We start from the raw sequence: 20445 nt of genomic DNA on the forward strand, positions 1-20445 counted from the left end.
TTCCATTTACTGTACCCACACAGCCACTAAGTCTCGAAGCAAGGCTCCTCACTAGGTACCCACCTGCATCCCTAGAAGTGGCGGTCGGTGACGTTTAAGATGAGGGCATAAGGGAGGGCAAAAAAAAAATTATGAGCATGGTCTTATTTCTATTACATCATATTGGATGACTGTCATTCATATTCCATTCACCCAGCTTAATGTAACATCGATAGGTTTAGGCTACTATACCCATCATGAGGTTTGTACAACCTAGCCTATGAATGAAAGTTTACAATGTAGGTGCACATGTCGAGAAAAACATTGGAGTAATCAAGGTGACAGACAGTGACACTTCCAATACCGCCTTGCACACTCTTGTCTGCATTGAGGCGATCTAGGGTGTAATCATTAGTCCAACAGTTGCAAAGGGGAGTTCTATTGGACAAATGTAGGTATGTTTATCTCTGTTTCGCTCCGTTTGCTTCTGTTTAAGAAACGTTTTTTCAACAGAATCAGCGGAAGTCTATGGAAGGCCGTGAGAACCATGAGCCTCCAAGTTTTTGTACTGAAGTCAATGTACCCAGAGAAGAACGGAAACGAGCTGTCCTTCGGCTACACCGTGCTGCTGCTCTACAGAGTGCTGTTGAGGCTACTGTAGACCTTCATTGCAAAACAGTGTGTTTTAAGCAATTATTTGTAAATAGATTTAGTATAATTTTATCTAAAAAGGATAACTTAAATGTTTCTTTAATATTTCTATTTGTATTTTTATGAAATTCACTGAGGAGTATGGTCCTCCCCTTCCTCCTCTGAGGAGCCTCCACTGATCCCTAGGTATTGTGTTCTCTTTCCCACAATTGTGTGCCGCTTACCCAATAAAAGATGTGCTCTTAGACACACAAGTACACACACCCAGCTGGGCCAAAGAATGTCCTCTCAATCCTCATTCCTGAGTTTGAACCACAGACCTATAAAAAGCCCTAGGATCTCCGAGGTGACATACTGTAGGATGGCCCAAGAGAAAATAAAGAAACTGGAGTTTCATAGCCTGACTAAGGGCTCTATTCAATCTGTATCGCTGAAGCATTACAGATTGTGCGATAGTAATTTAAAGGTAATTGCCAATTGAGCCGACATATGCAGTGTTTACCTTGACTGCAGTCTCCTTAAGCGTGGTAATATTGCCTTTAAATTCCAATCTCACTGTAACACTCACCTTCCGCAATATGGATTAAATAGAACCCTAATACTACTTACCAGTGTGTTTCTTTAAATACCACAATGGACCATAAAATTGACCATACAATGCCCATTACGCCATTGAACCGATTCATCGCAGGCTCTTTTTACAAGCTCTTAACCAATTGTGCTATTTTGTGTGTTTTTTCACATTGTTTAAATCATTTTGTACATAATGTTGATGGTACTGTCTCTTGTGACCGAAAAGACCGCTTCTGGATATCAGAACAGTGATTACTCAGCTCGAACTGGACAAAGAAGCAGAAACTTACTTGCAAGCAGAAACTAAAGCAGGAAGCACCAGTGACTCGCTCAATATGGAAGTGGTCAGATGACGCGGATGCTACGCTACAGGACTCTTTTGCTAGCACAGACTGGAATATGTTCCGGGATTCATCCAATGGCATTGAGGAGTATACCACCTCAGTCACCGGCTTCATCAATACGTGCATTGACAACGTCGTCCCCACAGTGACCGTACGTACATATAACAACCAGAAGCCATGGATTACAGGCAACACCCGCACCAAGCTAAAGGCTAGAGCTGCCGTTTTCAAGGAGTGGGACACTCATCCGGACGTTAATAAGAAATCCGCTATGCCCTCAGACGAACCATCAAATAGGCAAAGCATCAATAAAGAACTAAGATTTAATCCTACTACACTGGCTCTGATGCTCGTCGGATGTAGCAGGGCTTGCAAACTATTACGGACTACAAAGGGAAACCCAGCCGAGAACTGCCCAGTGACGTAAGCCTATCAGACGGGCTAAATGCCTTTTATGCCCGCTTCGAGGCAAGCAACACGGAAGCATGCAGGAGAGCACCAGCTGTTCTGTACAACTGTGTGATCACGCTCTCCGTAGCCAATGTGAGCAAGACCTTTAAACAGATGAACATTCACAAGGCCCCAGGGCCAGATGGATTACCAGGACGTGTACTCAGAGCATGTACGGACCAACTGGCAAGTGTTTTCACAGGCATTTTCAACCTCTGAGTCTGTATTACCTGCATGTTTCAAGCGTACCACCAAACTCTACACCCACTCCAATTCGCATACTGCCACCGGAAAATCCACAGATGACGTAAAATCAATCGCACTACACTGCCCTTTCACACCTGGACAAAAGGAACCCCTATGTGAGAATTCTGTTAATTAACTACAGCTCAGTGTTCAACACCATAGTGCACACAAAGCTCATCACTAAGCTAAGGACCCTGGGACTAAACACCTCCTTCTGCAACTGGATTCTGTACTTCCTGACTGGCCTCTCAGGGTTGCGTGCACCTCAGGGGTGCATGACCGGCCCCCTCCTGTACTCCCTGTTCACCCACGACTGCGTGGCCAAGCACTACTCCAACACCATCATTAAGTTTGCTGATGACACAATGGTGGTAGGCCTGATCACCGACAACAATGAGACAGCCTATAGGGAGGTCAGAGACCTGGCAGTGTGGTGCCAGGACAACAACCTTTCCCTCAACGTGAGCAAGTCAAAAGAGATGATCATGGACTACAGGAAAATGTGGACCGAACACGCCCCCATTCACATCGACGGGGATGTAGTGGAGCGGGTCGAGAGTTTCAAGTTCCTTGGTGTCCACACCACCAACAAACTATCATGGACCAAACACGTCATTTAGAAGGCAGGACAATGCCTTTTTCCCCTCAGGAGACTGAAAAGATTTGGCACGGGTCCCCAGATCCTCAAAGTTCTACAGCTGCACCATCGAGAGCATCCTGACCGGTTGAATAACCGCCTGGTATGCAATTGCTCGGCATCTGACTTTAAGGCGTTACAGAGGGTAGTGCGTATGGCCCAGTACATCACTGGGTCCAAGTTTCCTGCCATCCAGAACTTATATACTAGGTGTCAGAGGAAGGCCCCAAAAAGTCAAAGACTCCAGTCACCCAAGTCATAGACTGTTCTCTCTGCTACCGCATGACACGCGGTACCGGAGCGTCAAGTCTAGGTCCAAAAGGCTCATTATTTAAGTTTCCCTGCATTAAAGTCCCCGGCCACTAGGAGCGCCGCCTCTGGATGAGCGTATTCCTATTTTCTTATGACCTTATACAGCTCACTGAGTGCGGTCTTAGTGCCAACATCGGTTTGTGGTGGTAAATAAAATTCTACGAAAAATACAGATGAAAACTTTCTTGGTAAATAGTGTGGTCTACAGCTTATCATGAGATGCTCTACCTCCAGCGGGCAAAACTTCGAGACTTCCTTAATATTAGATTTCGTGCACCAGCTGTTGTTTACAAATACACCACTCCTTGTCTTACCGGAGACAGCTGTTCTATCTTGCCGATGCAGCGTAAAACCCACCAGCTGTATGTTATCCATGTCGTTGTTCAGCCACGACTCAGTGAAACATAAGATATTACAGTTTTTAATGTCCCGTTGGTAGGATATTTGTGATAGTAGCTCATCTATTTTGTTAATTTTGCTAATTTTGCTAATAGGACTGATGGTAGAGGCAGATTACCCAGTCGCCGTCGGATCCTTACAAGGCACACCAACCTACTTACCCGATCTCTCTTTCTCATGCGAATGACTGGGATTTGGGCCTTGTCGGGTGTCTGAAGTAAATCCTTTGCGTCTGACTCGTTAAAGAAAAAATCTTTGTCCAGTACGAGGAGAGTAATCGCCGTCCTGACATCCAGAAGCTCTTTTCAGTCAAAAGAGACGGTGGCAGAAACATTACGTACAAAATAAGTTACAAATAATATGAAAAAACACACACAATAGCACAATTGTTTAGGAAGCCGTAAAATGGCAGCCATCTCCTCCGGCACCATTGTGGTTGTAGTTGTAGCCTTAACTATCAGGATAGGTCTGTGTATACATTTTCTGGTAGATGCACAGATGTTCCAAAAATCCTTTTCTGTTCCCATGTGGCAAGGCACAATTCATTACACGACAGAACCTGAGCTTGGAATATCTGTCCTGGATACAAATAGACTTAATGTGTAAGAAAGGATCAGTTTGAGCAAGGCGAGCCGCAGAATCACATATCTCTTCTACCGCCTCAGAAACCCGGATCCGGGAGCACCCCCCACCTCCCCCACCAGTAAAAAAGCTGAATAGCATAGCTAGCATAGCGTCACAAGTAAATAGTAGCATCTAAATATCATTCAATCACAAGTCCAAGATACCAGATGAAAGATCCACTTCATGTGAAACCAGCAATCATTTCTGATTTGTAAAATGTTTTACAGGGAAGACACAATATGTAAATCTATTAGCTAACCACGTTAGCAAAAGACACCATTTTTCATTGTCCACCATTTTTTCTCTCCACCAGTAGCTATCACCAATTCGGCCAAATAAAGATATTGATAGCCACTAACCAAGAAAAAACCTCATCAGATGACAGTCTGATAACATATTTATTGTATAGGATAGGTTTTGTTAGAAGAATGTGCATATTTCAGGTAGAAATCATAGTTTACAATTGCACCCACCATCACAACTCGACTAGAATAAATACAGAGAGCAACGTGTATTACCTAATTACTAATAATAAAACATTTCTTAAAAATACACAGCGTACACTAATTGAAAGACACAGATCCTGTGAATCCAGACAATATTTCAGATTTTCTAAGTGTCTTACAGAGAAAACACAATAAATCGTTATATTAGCATACCACATGTGCAAACATTACCCCAGCATTGATTCACGGCAAAAAGAGCGATAGCATTATCACCACCAAAATGTATTAATTTTTTCACTAACCTTCTCAGAATTCTTCAGATGACACTCCTGTAACATCATATTACAACATACATATAGAGTTTGTTCGAAAATGTGCATATTTAGCCACCAAAATCGTGGTTATACAATGAGAAAAGTAGCCAAGCTGGTCAGAAAATGTCGGGCGCCATATTGGACAGTGATCTTGTCTAATGCATAAATACTCATAAACTTGACAAAAAAATACAGGGTAGACAGCGATTGAAAGACAATTTAGTTCTTAATGCAATCGCTGAATTACATTTTTTAAATTATCCTTACTGTTCAATACAGGTTGCGCCAAAGCGAAGCTACCCCAAAGAAAATGGCGGCATAAGCGTTTAACATTTTTCGACAGAACAACGATTTATCATCATAAATAGTTCTTACTATTAGCTGAACTGCCATCAGAATCTTGGGCAATGAATCCTTTCGCGGGTCTAATCGTCTTTTGGTCGAAATATGTCCCCTTGTCCCGTCGAAATGGCCACTAACGTTCACCATGTACTAGAAAAGTGCCCAGCTCCTCGAAGTGCGTCACACAGAAATGCCATAAAATCGCCCTAAACGGATATAAATTGCTATAAAACGGTTTAAATTAACTACCTTATGATGTTTTTAACACCTATAACGAGTAAAAACATGACCGGAGATATATTACTGGCTAAACAACAGCTTGGAAGGAGGCCAGTCCGACGTCCATCGTGCGTCAGGCGCAGAGACGAAAAGAAATGTACTTCCGGTCATTGGTCTTTTATACAGGCCCTGATTGCGCAATCGACTCCATTCAAAGTGTCACCACTTACTGACATATAGAGGAAGACATAGGCAGTGTTTGTATCCCCATAGCATTCACAGGGACCTTAAAACTGACCTGGGAACAGGGGCCAAGATTTCTGAAATCTCACTCCCTGTCATGAAAGTGCTGTAGAATGAGTTCTGTTCCACTCAGAGACATAATTCAAACGGCTATAGAAACTAGAGAGTGTTTTCTATCCAATAATAATAATAATATGCATATTGTATGAGCAAGAATTGAGTACTGGGCAGTTTAATTTGGCAACGTCCAGAAAAAAAAAGTGCTAACAGCTCCCCCTATTGAGTAGAGGTTCACATAATGATAGCTATATGGGATGCAAGGTGATTTGCCAATCAGTCATTCAGCGCAGTCCGACTGCAACCTAGTGGATCCCAAAAATCAAAAATGTTTGACTCGATTGGGTCTAGGATAAGTTCCTTTGTACATGCACATCCTGTGTAATTTTCAAATAAAACAGGCGTTCACTTGGCTTTGATCAAACAAATGTTTATGTGAAAATGTATATGTTTATGTGTGGGAGAACCATGAGGGAACAGGGAGTTAAACAGGGAGTCCAACCCTAGTGGAGTTCAACTTGAATTATGTGATACCTTGGTTAGTGAACTCCCCCCAAAGTCGCCTTCGCATTACAATTTATTATTCCCATACTCTTCCCAGTCCCTATGGTTAGCTTTAATTTGACCAGATGACGCAGACACTACTCAGCATTGATGCGAACTTCCTGTAAGTACAGCAACCGCCTCCATTTGACTGATGAAATAATCCCATTGGAAATGGTTTGCTCTCCTCAAGCTCCACCACAAATGTAATGGTCCATTTTGAAGCATAGCTCACCCCTCCCAATCTTTCATCTTTTCATAGACCTTACTTGTGAAATGAAGTGTTATCCATTAGCCTCAAATGTTCAAGTACATCTATCCCAGTGAGCACAAGACATTGAAAATACGTATTTTCAAAGTCTTGTGCTCATAGAGGTTCTTCCCTCAAACTATAGATCAAATCACACAGACAAGCGCTATTACTCAATTTCATATGATCATTATATGATAGAGAGATACATAACACTGATGTAGTTTGTCACAGAAACCCGGCATCAAATCACCGCTCATCTGGTTTTCATTGGACGGGTCCGGGTGGACATCCGAGATGTAAATGGGTTTTAGACTATGTGGCCATGCATAGTACATGACAGAGTGTGTGTGTGTGTGTGTGTGTGTGTGTGTGTGTGTGTGTGTGTGTGTGTGTGTGTGTGTGTGTGTGAAAATAGGAGTCAGACTTTGAGCACATGTAAAAAAGTACGAACGAGAAAGAAAGAAAGAGAGAGAGTGTGGAAATGGGAGTCAGACTATGTGCACATGCACAATACATGAAAGAATGTGTGTGTTTTAAAAAATATATTTAAAAAAAATCTTTATTTAACTAGGCAAGTCAGTTAAGATCAAATTCTTATTTTCAATGACAGCCTAGGAACAGTGGGTTAACTGCCTTGTTCAGGGGCAGAACAACAGATTTGTACCTTGTCAGCTCAGGGATTCGAACTTGCAACCTTTCAGTTACTAGGTCACACTCACACTCACACTCACACTCACTCACTCAGAGAGCAGACTGTTTTCCTGCAATCCTGTCCAACACTCCGTCTTGCCAGTGTCTGTTCTGGCTGTCATCTCTCATATCTGACTAGCCTCCACACAGAACCATCCAGAAGGTTTGGATTAGACAAAAGGGGCCTGGAGAGAGAAAGAACACACACACAGCCTTTGAAAACAATTCACTAACGAGGGCATTGCAAGAAAACGACAATAGAATCCAGCCATTGACCGACTCTTAAACAAACACCGATTGGATTAAAAGGATCATAAGCAATGGCACCTATCAAAACAATGGCTGAAAATGGAGGTCCTTGATCTGAGCATACAAACCAAAATGATACCTTATTTGCTATTTTTCCATTCCTTTGAAAAGGCAAATACTATCTTTAGAGCAGAGGCATAGTCCATTAGGAGAAGCAACAATGTGCCCATAGGAGCACTGTAAAATGTCTGGAAGACAGAGGGAAACTTTAGCAGTGGGTTGCTGCCTGCCAGACAGAGCCTAAAAACAGTATCAAGAAGATGGTAAATCAATTGATTTCAACATTTCAGACCCAGTGCCCCAGCAAAGAGAGGATAGACAATGTTGTGTGATAGAAGCTGATCTTGGGTCACTTTTGTATTTTCCAAACTATTGGTTACGGTTATGATTGAAGAAGAGGAAGCTGGTCTTAGATCTAAGGGAAACTTTCCCCTAGAGCGCACTCAACAGGGTGGGTAATGTGTCATGTTGTATCCACTCAACACCTCCTCTGGTTTTACAGGCTCCTAGGTTAACACTCATAACTGTATGGGCTGCTTTCCCAGACTAAGCATGCTCCTGGACTAAAAACCATGCTCAATGAAGATCTCCAATAAAAGTGTTTTTTTAGTCCATGACTTGACTTAATCTGTGTCTGGGAAACCATCCCTATAACTGTGAAATAATTCAGAGTAGGTCAGAGAAAGCCTATCTAAATGCTTGCTTGCTGTCAGGTCATGTACTGTATACACGTGTGCCCCACAAAGGTGCGTGCTCAGTCCCCTCATTCACCCATGAGTGCATGGCCACGAACGTCTCCAACTCAAATCGGTGGTCGTAGTCAAAGTAGTTTTTAACTGTAATGCAGTTGATTGATGAGAACATGAACATGTATTGGGCTTGACATCCATTACATTCAGATTTTTACTTCAACATAAACAGTAGCCTAAATGTAGGCTAATTTTGCTGGGGGGAAATGGGGAAGATTCGGGATGGAGATGCAGGTGTGAAAACGGTGCAGCCTATTTATGTCATGCTATCTTGGCTGAGCTCCTATGTCAAACACCGGGAAACGGACTCCAACATCTCAGAAGAGGTAAGGTCTTGTCTTTTTGTTCAGCCAGTTGCTTTTAATTAGCTGGATGGCTATAGAGATTAGCCCTGAATCACTACGAGTGGTGAGGTGCAGACCAATTTATTGGATGCGTATGAAAGCTCCCCGAAGCATGAATACTCTGACTTCTGTGAAGGCCGCATGTCAGTAAAGGCTGACCATTCTGAACCAGTCAGCCATGCCACAGTATAGATTCAATGTTTGGAGGAAAAAGAGGATCTTACTAACATCTCATAAGAGGATTAATACCACAAGTGTGTGGGTGTAAGTGTGAGAGAGGAACAGAGAGTGGAGGCATGAATACTCAATAATGACCACTCGGCACTTCTACTTCTCTATACTTGGTGTAGCTCTGAGGTAAGACTGTCAAAAATCTGTTACCTTGAACCATGATTGTGTTCTCATGTCCAAATCCCACAATCACATGCGTTTTAGTCTTCATTAATCGCAGAAACGAACTGCGTAATTTCACATAACAACCAGTGAGTCTACTGGACGAGGCCAGGTTTCTTTAAAGCCACAATCAGGAGTTTGTGTTTTCAGCACAGCGGCAGTCCTGGCCGCAACTTGGTTTGAGGGATGGGGCCTTGAAAAACCCTCTTACATTTTTAGACTGAACTACGGATGCAAGAAAGGACAGACAGTCCATGAGATCTATATAAAAGTCCTTAACATATGTTGAAGGTACATCTGGATTGCATACAAAGACCCAACACCAAAAACATTATGGAGTTACACAACCCTAAATTTGGGGTTATGATAGGTGAAGATTGTTGAACCATACATTTCAGTTCTTCGAGAGTCAATAAGGTTATCAGTAATTAAAATGACCCTTCATTGCCCCCAATGGAAATACAATGCACTTCCGGGTTGGAGGGAGTAGTCGCATTCCGCTTCGCTCCACAGGTAGTATTACCATTTCATTTTCATTACAGTACAACGGTTTGATTTGTTTGATCTTAGCTAGCTACATAGCCGTCTTTGTATCAAACATAATTGTGTAGTTATTGAGGTTCGCTAGCCAGCTATTTTCGTCCTAACGTAACGTAACGTAGTCAACACTGCTAGCTAGCCAGTTAGCCACCGAATAGCAGCACTGTAGAAACGATTGCATTACAACGGAACGACTTGATTAGTGTAGTGTTAGCTAGCTACACAGTTGTCTTTGCTATCTTTGATTTGTTTGATCTTAGCTAGCTACTTAGCTAGCTACATAGCCGTCTTTGTATCAAAGATAATTGTGTAGTTATTGAGGTTCGCTAGCCAGCTATTTTCGTCCTAACGTAACGTAACGTAGTCAACCCCTGCTAGCTAGCCAGCTAGCCACCGAATAGCAGCACTGTAGAAACGATTACATTACAACGGAACGACTTGATTAGTGTAGTGTTAGCTAGCTACATAGTTGTCTTTGCTATCTTTGTATCTAAGATAATTGTGTAGTTTTGGGTAATTATCGGTTAACTAGCCAGCTATTTTCGTCCGCCGCGCTGCCGTTCTCCTACCTAGTCAACACTGCTAGCTAACATTGCTAGCTAGCCAACTTCTACCGAATAGCAGCACTGTATAAACTTACATTACAACGGAACGACTTGATTAGCGTAGTGTTAGCTAGCTACATAGTTGTCTTTGCTGTCCTTGTATCCAAGATAATTGTGTAGTTTAGAGAAATTTAGAGAAATTGTCGAGGTTACCTAGCCAGCTACACTTTCAACAACGCAGCCACTGCTAGCCAGCCTACTTCACCAGCCAGCAGTACCATATCATTTTAGTCAATAAGATTTTTAATTTTTTTTTGCAACGTAAGCTTAACTTTCTGAACATTCGAGACATGTAGTCCACTTGTCATTCTAATCTCCTTTGCATTAGCGTAGCCTCTTCTGTAGCCTGTCAACTATGTGTCTGTCTATCCCTGTTCTCTCCTCTCTGCACAGACCATACAAACGCTTCACACCGCGTGGCCGCGGCCACCCTAACCTGGTGGTCCCAGCCCGCACGACCCACGTGGAGTTCCAGGTCTCCGGTAGCCTCTGGAACTGCCGATCTGCGGCCAACAAGGCAGAGCTCATCTCAGCCTATGCTTCCCTCCAGTCCCTCGACTTCTTGGCACTGACGGAAACATGGCTCACCACAGATAACACTGCTACTCCTACTGCTCTCTCTTCGTCTGCCCACGTGTTCTCGCACACCCCGAGAGCTTCTGGTCAGCGGGGTGGTGGCACCAGGATCCTCATCTCTCCCAAGTGGTCATTCTCTCTTTCTCCCCTTACCCATCTGTCTATCGCCTCCTTTGAATTCCATGCTGTCACAGTTACCAGACCTTTCAAGCTTAACATCCTTATCATTTATCGCCCTCCAGGTTCCCTCTGAGAGTTCATCAATGAGCTTGATGCCTTGATAAGCTCCTTTCCTGAGGACGGCTCACCTCTCACAGTTCTGGGTGACTTTAACCTCCCCACGTCTACCTTTGACTCATTCCTCTCTGCCTCCTTCTTTCCACTCCTCTCCTCTTTTGACCTCACCCTCTCACCTTCCCCCCCTACTCACAAGGCAGGCAATACGCTTGACCTCATCTTTACTAGATGCTGTTCTTCCACTAACCTCATTGCAACTCCCCTCCAAGTCTCCGACCTCTACCTTGTATCCTTTTCCCTCTCGCTCTCATCCAACACTTCCCACACTGCCCCTACTCGGATGGTATCGCGCCGTCCCAACCTTCGCTCTCTCTCCCCCGCTACTCTCTCCTCTTCCATCCTATCATCTCTTCCCTCTGCTCAAACCTTCTCCAACCTATCTCCTGATTCTGCCTCCTCAACCCTCCTCTCCTCCCTTTCTGCATCCTTTGACTCTCTATGTCCCCTATCCTCCAGGCCGGCTCGGTCCTCCCCTCCCTCTCCGTGGCTCGACGACTCATTGCGAGCTCACAGAACAGGGCTCTGGGCAGCCGAGCGGAAATGGAGGAAAACTCGCCTCCCTGCGGACCTGGCATCCTTTCACAACCTCCTCTCTACATTTTCCTCTTCTGTCTCTGCTACTAAAGCCACTTTCTACCACTCTAAATTCCAAGCATCTGCCTCTAACCCTAGGAAGCTCTTTGCCACCTTCTCCTCCCTCCTGAATCCTCCTCCCCCCCCCCCCCCCCTCCTCCCTCTCTGCAGACGACTTCGTCAACCATTTCGAAAAGAAGGTCGACGACATCCGATCCTCGTTTGCTAAGTCAAACGACACCGCTGGTTCTGCTCACACTGCCCTACCCTGTGCTCTGACCTCTTTCTCCCCTCTCTCTCCAGATGAAATCTCGCGTCTTGTGACGGCCGGCCGCCCAACAACCTGCCCGCTTGACCCTATCCCCTCCTCTCTTCTCCAGACCATTTCCGGAGACCTTCTCCCTTACCTCACCTCGCTCATCAACTCATCCTTGACCGCTGGCTACGACCCTTCCGTCTTCAAGAGAGCGAGAGTTGCACCCCTTCTGAAAAAACCTACACTCGATCCCTCCGATGTCAACAACTACAAACCAGTATCCCTTCTTTCTTTTCTCTCCAAAACTCTTGAACGTGCCGTCCTTGGCCAGCTCTCCTGCTATCTCTCTCAGAATGACCTTCTTGATCCAAATCAGTCAGGTTTCAAGACTAGTCACTCAACTGAGACTGCTCTTCTCTGTATCACGGAGGCGCTCCGCACTGCTAAAGCTAACTCTCTCTCCTCTGCTCTCATCCTTCTAGACCTATCAGCTGCCTTTGATACTGTGAACCATCAGATCCTCCTCTCCACCCTCTCCGAGTTGGGCATCTCCGGCGCGGCCCACGCTTGGATTGCGTCCTACCTGACAGGTCGCTCCTACCAGGTGGCGTGGCGAGAATCTGTCTCCTCACCACGCGCTCTCACCACTGGTGTCCCCCAGGGCTCTGTTCTAGGCCCTCTCCTATTCTCGCTATACACCAAGTCACTTGGCTCTGTCATAACCTCACATGGTCTCTCCTATCATTGCTATGCAGACGACACACAATTAATCTTCTCCTTTCCCCCTTCTGATGACCAGGTGGCGAATCGCATCTCTGCATGTCTGGCAGACATATCAGTGTGGATGACGGATCACCACCTCAAGCTGAACCTCGGCAAGACGGAGCTGCTCTTCCTCCCGGGGAAGGACTGCCCGTTCCACGATCTCGCCATCACGGTTGACAACTCCATTGTGTCCTCCTCCCAGAGCGCTAAGAACCTTGGCGTGATCCTGGACAACACCCTGTCGTTCTCAACTAACATCAAGGCGGTGGCCCGTTCCTGTAGGTTCATGCTCTACAACATCCGCAGAGTACGACCCTGCCTCACACAGGAAGCGGCGCAGGTCCTAATCCAGGCACTTGTCATCTCCCGTCTGGATTACTGCAACTCGCTGTTGGCTGGGCTCCCTGCCTGTGCCATTAAACCCCTACAACTCATCCAGAACGCCGCAGCCCGTCTGGTGTTCAACCTTCCCAAGTTCTCTCACGTCACCCCGCTCCTCCGCTCTCTCCACTGGCTTCCAGTTGAAGCTCGCATCCGCTACAAGACCATGGTGCTTGCCTACGGAGCTGTGAGGGGAACGGCACCTCAGTACCTTCAGGCTCTGATCAGGCCCTACTCCCAAACAAGGGCACTGCGTTCATCCACCTCTGGCCTGCTCGCCTCCCTACCACTGAGGAAGTACAGTTCCCGCTCAGCCCAGTCAAAACTGTTCGCTGCTCTGGCACCCCAATGGTGGAACAAACTCCCTCACGACGCCAGGACAGCGGAGTCAATCACCACCTTCCGGAGACACCTGAAACCCCACCTCTTCAAGGAATACCTAGGATAGGATAAAGCAATCCTTCTGACCCCCCCCCCCCCCCCTTAAAAGATTTAGATGCACTATTGTAAAGTGGCTGTTCCACTGGATGTCATAAGGTGAATGCACCAATTTGTAAGTCGCTCTGGATAAGAGCGTCTGCTAAATGACTTAAATGTAAATGTAAAATGTAAATACATTTGAAAACTTTGTTACCCACAATGATTTTAAATACATTTGATCCACATGTTGTGGAATTGTGCTTTCAAAACCCTTGAATTGAATGGGAATCTTACGGGCTGTGGTTTTAATGGCAACTGTGTTTTGTACACACACCCCCCCCCCCCCCCCCCCCGCCACACACACTTTAATGTGATGGTGATTGTTAAAGTTAATGTAAGTAACCAAATACATAGGTCATTTTCCTGCTGGTAATTGGCCAGACCCTTACATATCCTTTCCATAGCACAGACACTCTGGAATGGAAAGGAGAATGGTGGGGAAAACAGCCAGGAGCCAATCAGAGAAACCACAGGCCCCCATCAGGAACCAATAAGAGGACATTTCCATGACACAAAATCTCAGAATGGATTGATACTTTTGATCATTAAATAGAATACAAAACAAAAGTGAGGAATATTTTAAAAAACGGTGAATACTACTCACCAGTACTCACCATTTGTTTTATATTCTATTTGACGATCTGTCATTATTTTCTACTCACTGAGTAGTCTACATACGTACTTAAAAGAAAATGCATGAGGTTTCGGAAAGACACTAAACACAGAAGAAATGAATGAGGAAGTTCAGGATTTTGCAACTTGATGTTTTCTCACTCTGAAAGTTGTCTCCTGGGCCTGAAAAAACAGTCATCCATGGTTTGGTTCTTTAAACAGCTGCTACAAACTTCAGCTAACTTTAGTTTCCATTAGCTAACAATCAATTTGAAGTGAATGAGGTGTGTGCATGTTCTTTTTAAATGGCCAAATCACCTTTAAGTAGCATCAAACCAAATTTCAAATCAAAAAGTTTATTGGTCACGTACATAGATTTGCAGATGTCATCGCAGGTGCAGCAAAATGTTTATGTTTCTAGCTCCAACAGCTCAGTAATATCTAGAAGCAGGGGCGCAACTGGGGACAGGGGGGACATGACCCCCACACATTCTGAATATGCATTTTTGTCTCCCCCAGTTTTATCATTGCACTGTGATATAAAAAGTGGCAACAGTGTACTTTAGGACCATGCAGACGCCTCAGAGCTGTCAGGTAGGCTGTTTGACGGTTTCAACCAGCTGGATTTAGGACTACACGGACACCACAGAGAGTGCAAACAGAGGCAACTGTTGTCTGTGTGTTTTATGCTTTTTCTCCGAGTTGTAAAAAGAAGCAGAGCAGAAACTGTCTACTCTTTATTTGACTGATGTAGCTGACAAAGTAACTGCTGTTTGACTTAACAGAAAAAAGTATTTATTTCCAGTGCTAAGCCAGTAGTGTAACTGACATGTAATGGTAGCTAACGTTTCATTCTCTCTCGACTGAAGTGACTAAACTCTCTAACTAACATTAGCTAGCTAGTAGCTACCACAGCCAGTTCACAGCTGTTGTGTGGAAATGTTTTGCAGCCTTTGTTTTGTCCCATTTCAACAGAAGTACATTAACTTGGCTAGTTTTCGCCAGTTGATGTAGCTACCATTAGAGCTAGCTAGCTAGCTCACAATCTTTAGCTATTATTTTTTTACCTCAATCACACTAGACCTGAATCAAATGATGAAAGCAGAGGCCAAACATTGAAGACGGATATTCTGACGTTTTTTGACAACGCAATGTGAGTTTTTATTAGAGTCAGTATAGCGATGTAAGGCTAATGTTGGTAATTCCCTACTTTTCACACTGACACGGTTTATAAACAGCTCTACAGGCTTCACTGTCATGGTGCACAGTCATTACACAACACTATGCCCATCATACAAGGATCTTAAGAGAATCAGATGGTGACAGGTGTTCCAGCAGGGTCAGACAGCCAGGGAAGACCAGTATACAGTGCTCAGGTGAATTTTGCAGTATATGAATGGATACAAAGTTCCATCTTGAGTTGATGGTAGGCTACAGTCTGGGATGTGGGAATAATGGTCCTTTAAATTATTGAACCATTGATTATATTATTGGATAATATAATGTATAAATAAACCCCAAGGTAATTCTTTGTCATGCCTCATCTGAGCAGGACCAGATGGTGACAGGGGTCTCACCAGGGTCAGGAAACCAGGGAAGACCAGTCTGTGACAGCGCTGAGGTAAACTTTTGCAGATGCAACAGTTTATTCTCTCTGTGCAGCAAACACTGGACAAGCCAGAAGCTTCAAAGATTGAAACTATTTTAAGGAAGTCTGACAAACCTATAAAATTGATTTCCAAACTGTATCAAGGTTTGATAGAGGCTTTTCCTGATGACACAAAACATGTCAAAACAAAAATGTGAGTTCGACCTGGGAGACACTATTGACAAGGATTAATGAATACAGACGTGTTTGAATGCCAAGTCGTGTTCTTAAATCTCAGACATAAATGACTGCAGTTTAATACCATCCACAGAACATACTATACTGAACAAAAATATAAATGCAACATGTAAAGTGTTGGTCCCATGTTTCATGACCTGAAATCAAATATCCCAGAAAAGTTCCATACGCACAAAACGCTTATTTCTCTCAAGTTTTGTGTACAAAAAGTTTATTTAACAGCTTGATCATTACACAGGTTCACCTTAGACTGGGGCCAATAAAAGGCCACTCTAAAATGTGCCATTTGTCACAACACAATGCCACAGATGTCTCACATTTTGAGGGAGTGTGCAATTGGCATGGTGACTGCAGGAATGGCCACCAGAGCCTATGGCAGAGAATTTAAATGTTTTTCTTCTCTACCATAAGCCGCCTCCAACTTCGTTTTAGAGAATTTGGCAGTACATCCAACCGGCCTCATAACCGCAGACCACGCCAGCCCAGGACATCCATATCTAGCTCTTTCACTTGCGGGATCGTAAAAGACCAGCCACCCGGACAGCTGATGAAACTGAGGAGTATTTCTGTTTGTACAGTATGTATGTATGTATTCAGAAAGAATTCAGACCCCTTGACTTTTCCACATTTTGTTACATTACAGCCTTACTCTAAAATTGATTATATCGTCTTCCCCCCTCATCAATCTACACACAATACCCCATAATGACAAAGCAAAAACGGTTTATACAGTTGAAGTTGGAAGTTTACATACACTTAGGTTGGAGTCATTAAAACACATTTTTCAACCACTCCACAAATTTCTTGTTAATGGCTGCAGGGGCAGTATTGAGTAGCTTGGATGAAAGGTGCACAGAGGTGCCCAGAGTAAACAGCCTGCTCCTCAGTCATAGTTGCTAATATATGCATATTATTATTAGTATTGGATAGAAAACACTCTGAAGTTTCTAAAACGGTTTGAATTATGTCTGTGAGTATAACAGAACTCATGTGGCAGGAAAAAACCTGAGAAGTTCCACTTCCTGTTTGGATTTTTTTTCTGAGGCTGCTAGATTTTCAACCAAGCTCCCATTGAAATTACAGCAAGATATGGATGAGTTTTCACTTCCTACGGCTTCCACTAGATGTCAACAGTCAATAGAACTTTGTCTGAAGACTCTAATGTGAAGGGGTGCCGAAGGAGACAGGAATGATTCACCACTGCCATGAGGTGACCACGCATTGAACACGCGCATTCACCGGAGAGGCAGCTCCGTTCCATCGCTCAACTGAAGTCAATGTAATTCTCCGGTTCTCTGATTGATGAAGGCATGTCATCCAGCAAAGGCAGCAGCGCAGTCATCCTATGAAGGAAGCGCTGTGACATGGGTCAACATCCCACTGCTGGTTGGACTGGAGGATGGTACGGTGCTGGTGGAAAGCTATGGCTGGCAACAACACCTGACTCTGACCAGACTCTGGCCACTGCCACAGATCAAGCAGTACCAGCACTTCAGGTGAATATACTTTTAATTGCATTGTATGAGGTTAATCTTATCTAAACTTGGGAGGTGAATTGATGTTGTGTAATGTAATGTCTTTACATTATTTGTTGTTATTTCCTGTTATACAGCTTTGATGCCCTGGAGCCTGGTGTTGTTGTAGCCAAGGAGCGTTTGGACTCAGTCGGGACCAGGATTCAGTTGTTGCGCAACGCTGACAATCTTCCTCCCATAGATGGCCTGCCTGTACAAGCACCACCTGGACTGGACACAGCTAAACAAACTTATAGTTTGAGAAGATCAGGGAATTTTGGGACGAAGAGGCTATGGACATCACATGACCTGCACCAAAGTCAAGGGCAGGACAGAAACAGGCTCTCCGAATATATATTCCCTTGTTCATGCGTGGTTTGGAAGGACCAGCTGCAGTGCCTCTTTTATCCTGCTGCTCAGCCACTTTACCCCTGATTGTATGTCTATAGCTAACTCGTCTATCACTGATATTATTATTGTACATACTGTATATTATTTTATTTATATTGGCACTATCTATTTCTGATATTGCTACTATGCAAGTAACCATTTGGCTGTACTGTTTATACCTTCTGTAGAGACCCATCCACTTAGCAAGATGTGGCCAGTGGTGTAAAGTACTTAAGTATTTTTGAGGGGTATCTGTACTAATTTACTATTTATATTTTTGGCAACTTTTACTTCACTACATTCCGAAATAAAATAATGTACTTTTTACTAAATACATTTTCCCTGACACCCAAAAGTACTTGTTACATTGTGACAGGACAATTGTCCAATTCACACATTAATCAAGAGAACATCTCTGGTCATCCCTACTGCATCTTATCTGGCAGACTCACTAAACACAATTGCTTAGTTTGTAAATTAATGTCTGAGTGTTGGAGTGTGCCCCTGACTAGCCGTCAAAAAAAAAAAAAAGTAAATACATTTGTGCCATCTAGTTTGCTTAATATAAGGATTTTGAAATTATTTATACTTCTACATTTGATACTTAAGTACATTTTAGCAATACCATTTACTTTTGGTACTTAAGTATTTTTTAAAAACCAAATACTTTTAGACTTTACCTCAAGTAGTATTTTACTGGGTGACTTTTACGGGAGTCATTTTCTATTAAGGTATCTTTACATTTACTCAAGTATGACAATGTAGTACTTTTTCCACCACTGGATGTGGCTGGGGGTTATAGCATTTCTTTCACATGACCCATCAATTTAGACAAGTGTGTCTGAGTGTCATCTAATATTTATCAAATATTTTCATCTGGACACTTTATTACGTGGAACTTTTCCTCATTGTAGGCTACTACTTTTAGTCTTAATCTTTACTACACTACTCATTGTTTAGCACATGACCTCACATGTGAATCCTTAATGAGATGGGTGGGGCTGGCTTAAGAGGGTGTGAACAATGCTGAAGGGGTGTAGACAAAGGAGAGCTCTCCAGTAGGTACCAAAATTATTTAAAGGCCCTTTTCTCAAAAGTGAGTTAACAAGTTTATCTATTTTCAAAGCAGAATTACTTTCCCATTGTTCCTCAAAAATGCAGTGTATGATATACCATTCTGTAGCTCTGAGTCTACTTTTATCCAATGTAAAAAACACGATTTCTAATTTTGCTACATAAGACCGATTTGAGCCGGTTGGTCACATTTGTGCATCCATAGCTTTCTCAGTCATTATTCACACTTCATTCAGGATTATCCATAATCATGGTAGCATCCACATTCATGTGGAAGTGTTTTGAAACATATTTTCTTAATTACAATAAAAGTGTCCCCAAAAGGGACATATGTAGATTGTGTATAAATGCAGGAAACGAGCTATGTCCCCCCCACTTCTAAAACCAAAGTTGTGCCAGTCTAGAAACAATATTGGGGGAAAAAGTATATAAAAAATTAATCAACTTCTGTTGATTGTTCACTAGTGTAGTGTGTGTTGCGACAACCAAACCTTACCTTACTTTCAGGGTGAGTAACCATCTAACATCAAATTGTAACAATTAACTATTCCATTAAGTATAAATACAATCTGTGAATATATATACATTCTGTGAATATACAAACTCAGCAAAAAAAGAAATGTCCTTTTTCAGGACTCTGCCTTTCAAAGATAATTTGTAAAAATCAAAATAACTTCACAGATCTTCATTGTAAATTATGAGTCAGATTCGCATTTATCGTCGAAGGAATGAGCGTTACACCGAGGCCTGTACTGGGGCGGTGTGTCACAGTATCATCGGACTGAGCTAGTTATTGCAGGCAATCTCAATGCTGTGCGTTACAGGGAAGACATCCTCCTCTCTCATGTGGTACCCTTCCTGCAGGCTCATCCTGACATGACCATCCAGCATGACAATGCCACCAGCCATACTGCTCGTTCTGTGCATGATTTCCTGCAAGACAGGAATGTCAGTGTTCTGCCATGGCCAGCGAAGAGCCCGGATCTCAATCCCATTGAGCACGTCTGGGACCTGTTGGATCGGAGGGTGAGAGCTAGGGCCATTCCCCCCAGAAATGTCTGGAAACTTGCAGGTGCTTTGGTAGAAGAGTGGGGTAACATCTCACAGCAAGAACTAGCAAATCTGCTGCAGTCCATGATGACGAGATGTACTGCTGTACTAATGCAGCTGGTGGCCACACCAGATACTGACTGTTACTTTTGATTTTGAACCCCCCTTTGTTCAGGGACACATTATTCAATTTCTGTTGGTCACATGTCTGTGGAACTTGTTCAGTTTAATGTCTCAGTTGTTGAATCTTGTTTTGTTCATACAAATACTTAAACATGTTAAGTTTGCTGAAAATAGTTGACAGTGAGAGGATGTTTCTTTTTTTGCTGAGTTTAAGTACATACATACATATTACCAGTCTAGAGTATG

At 43.4% G+C, this 20445-nt stretch overlaps 1 long non-coding RNA gene across 1 annotated transcript; it reads left to right on the top strand.

The window, feature by feature from the left end:
• The first annotated feature begins 15870 nt into the window (after nucleotides 1–15870).
• LOC129812004 (uncharacterized) lies at nucleotides 15871–18284 on the top strand. Its single transcript, XR_008752970.1, has 2 exons — nucleotides 15871–17544; nucleotides 17661–18284. It is a non-coding gene; the product is annotated as an uncharacterized LOC129812004 (long non-coding RNA).
• Nucleotides 18285–20445: the final 2161 nt, after the last annotated feature.

This window comes from Salvelinus fontinalis, chromosome 15 (assembly GCF_029448725.1).
Source record: "Salvelinus fontinalis isolate EN_2023a chromosome 15, ASM2944872v1, whole genome shotgun sequence".
Taxonomy (NCBI): domain Eukaryota; kingdom Metazoa; phylum Chordata; class Actinopteri; order Salmoniformes; family Salmonidae; genus Salvelinus; species Salvelinus fontinalis.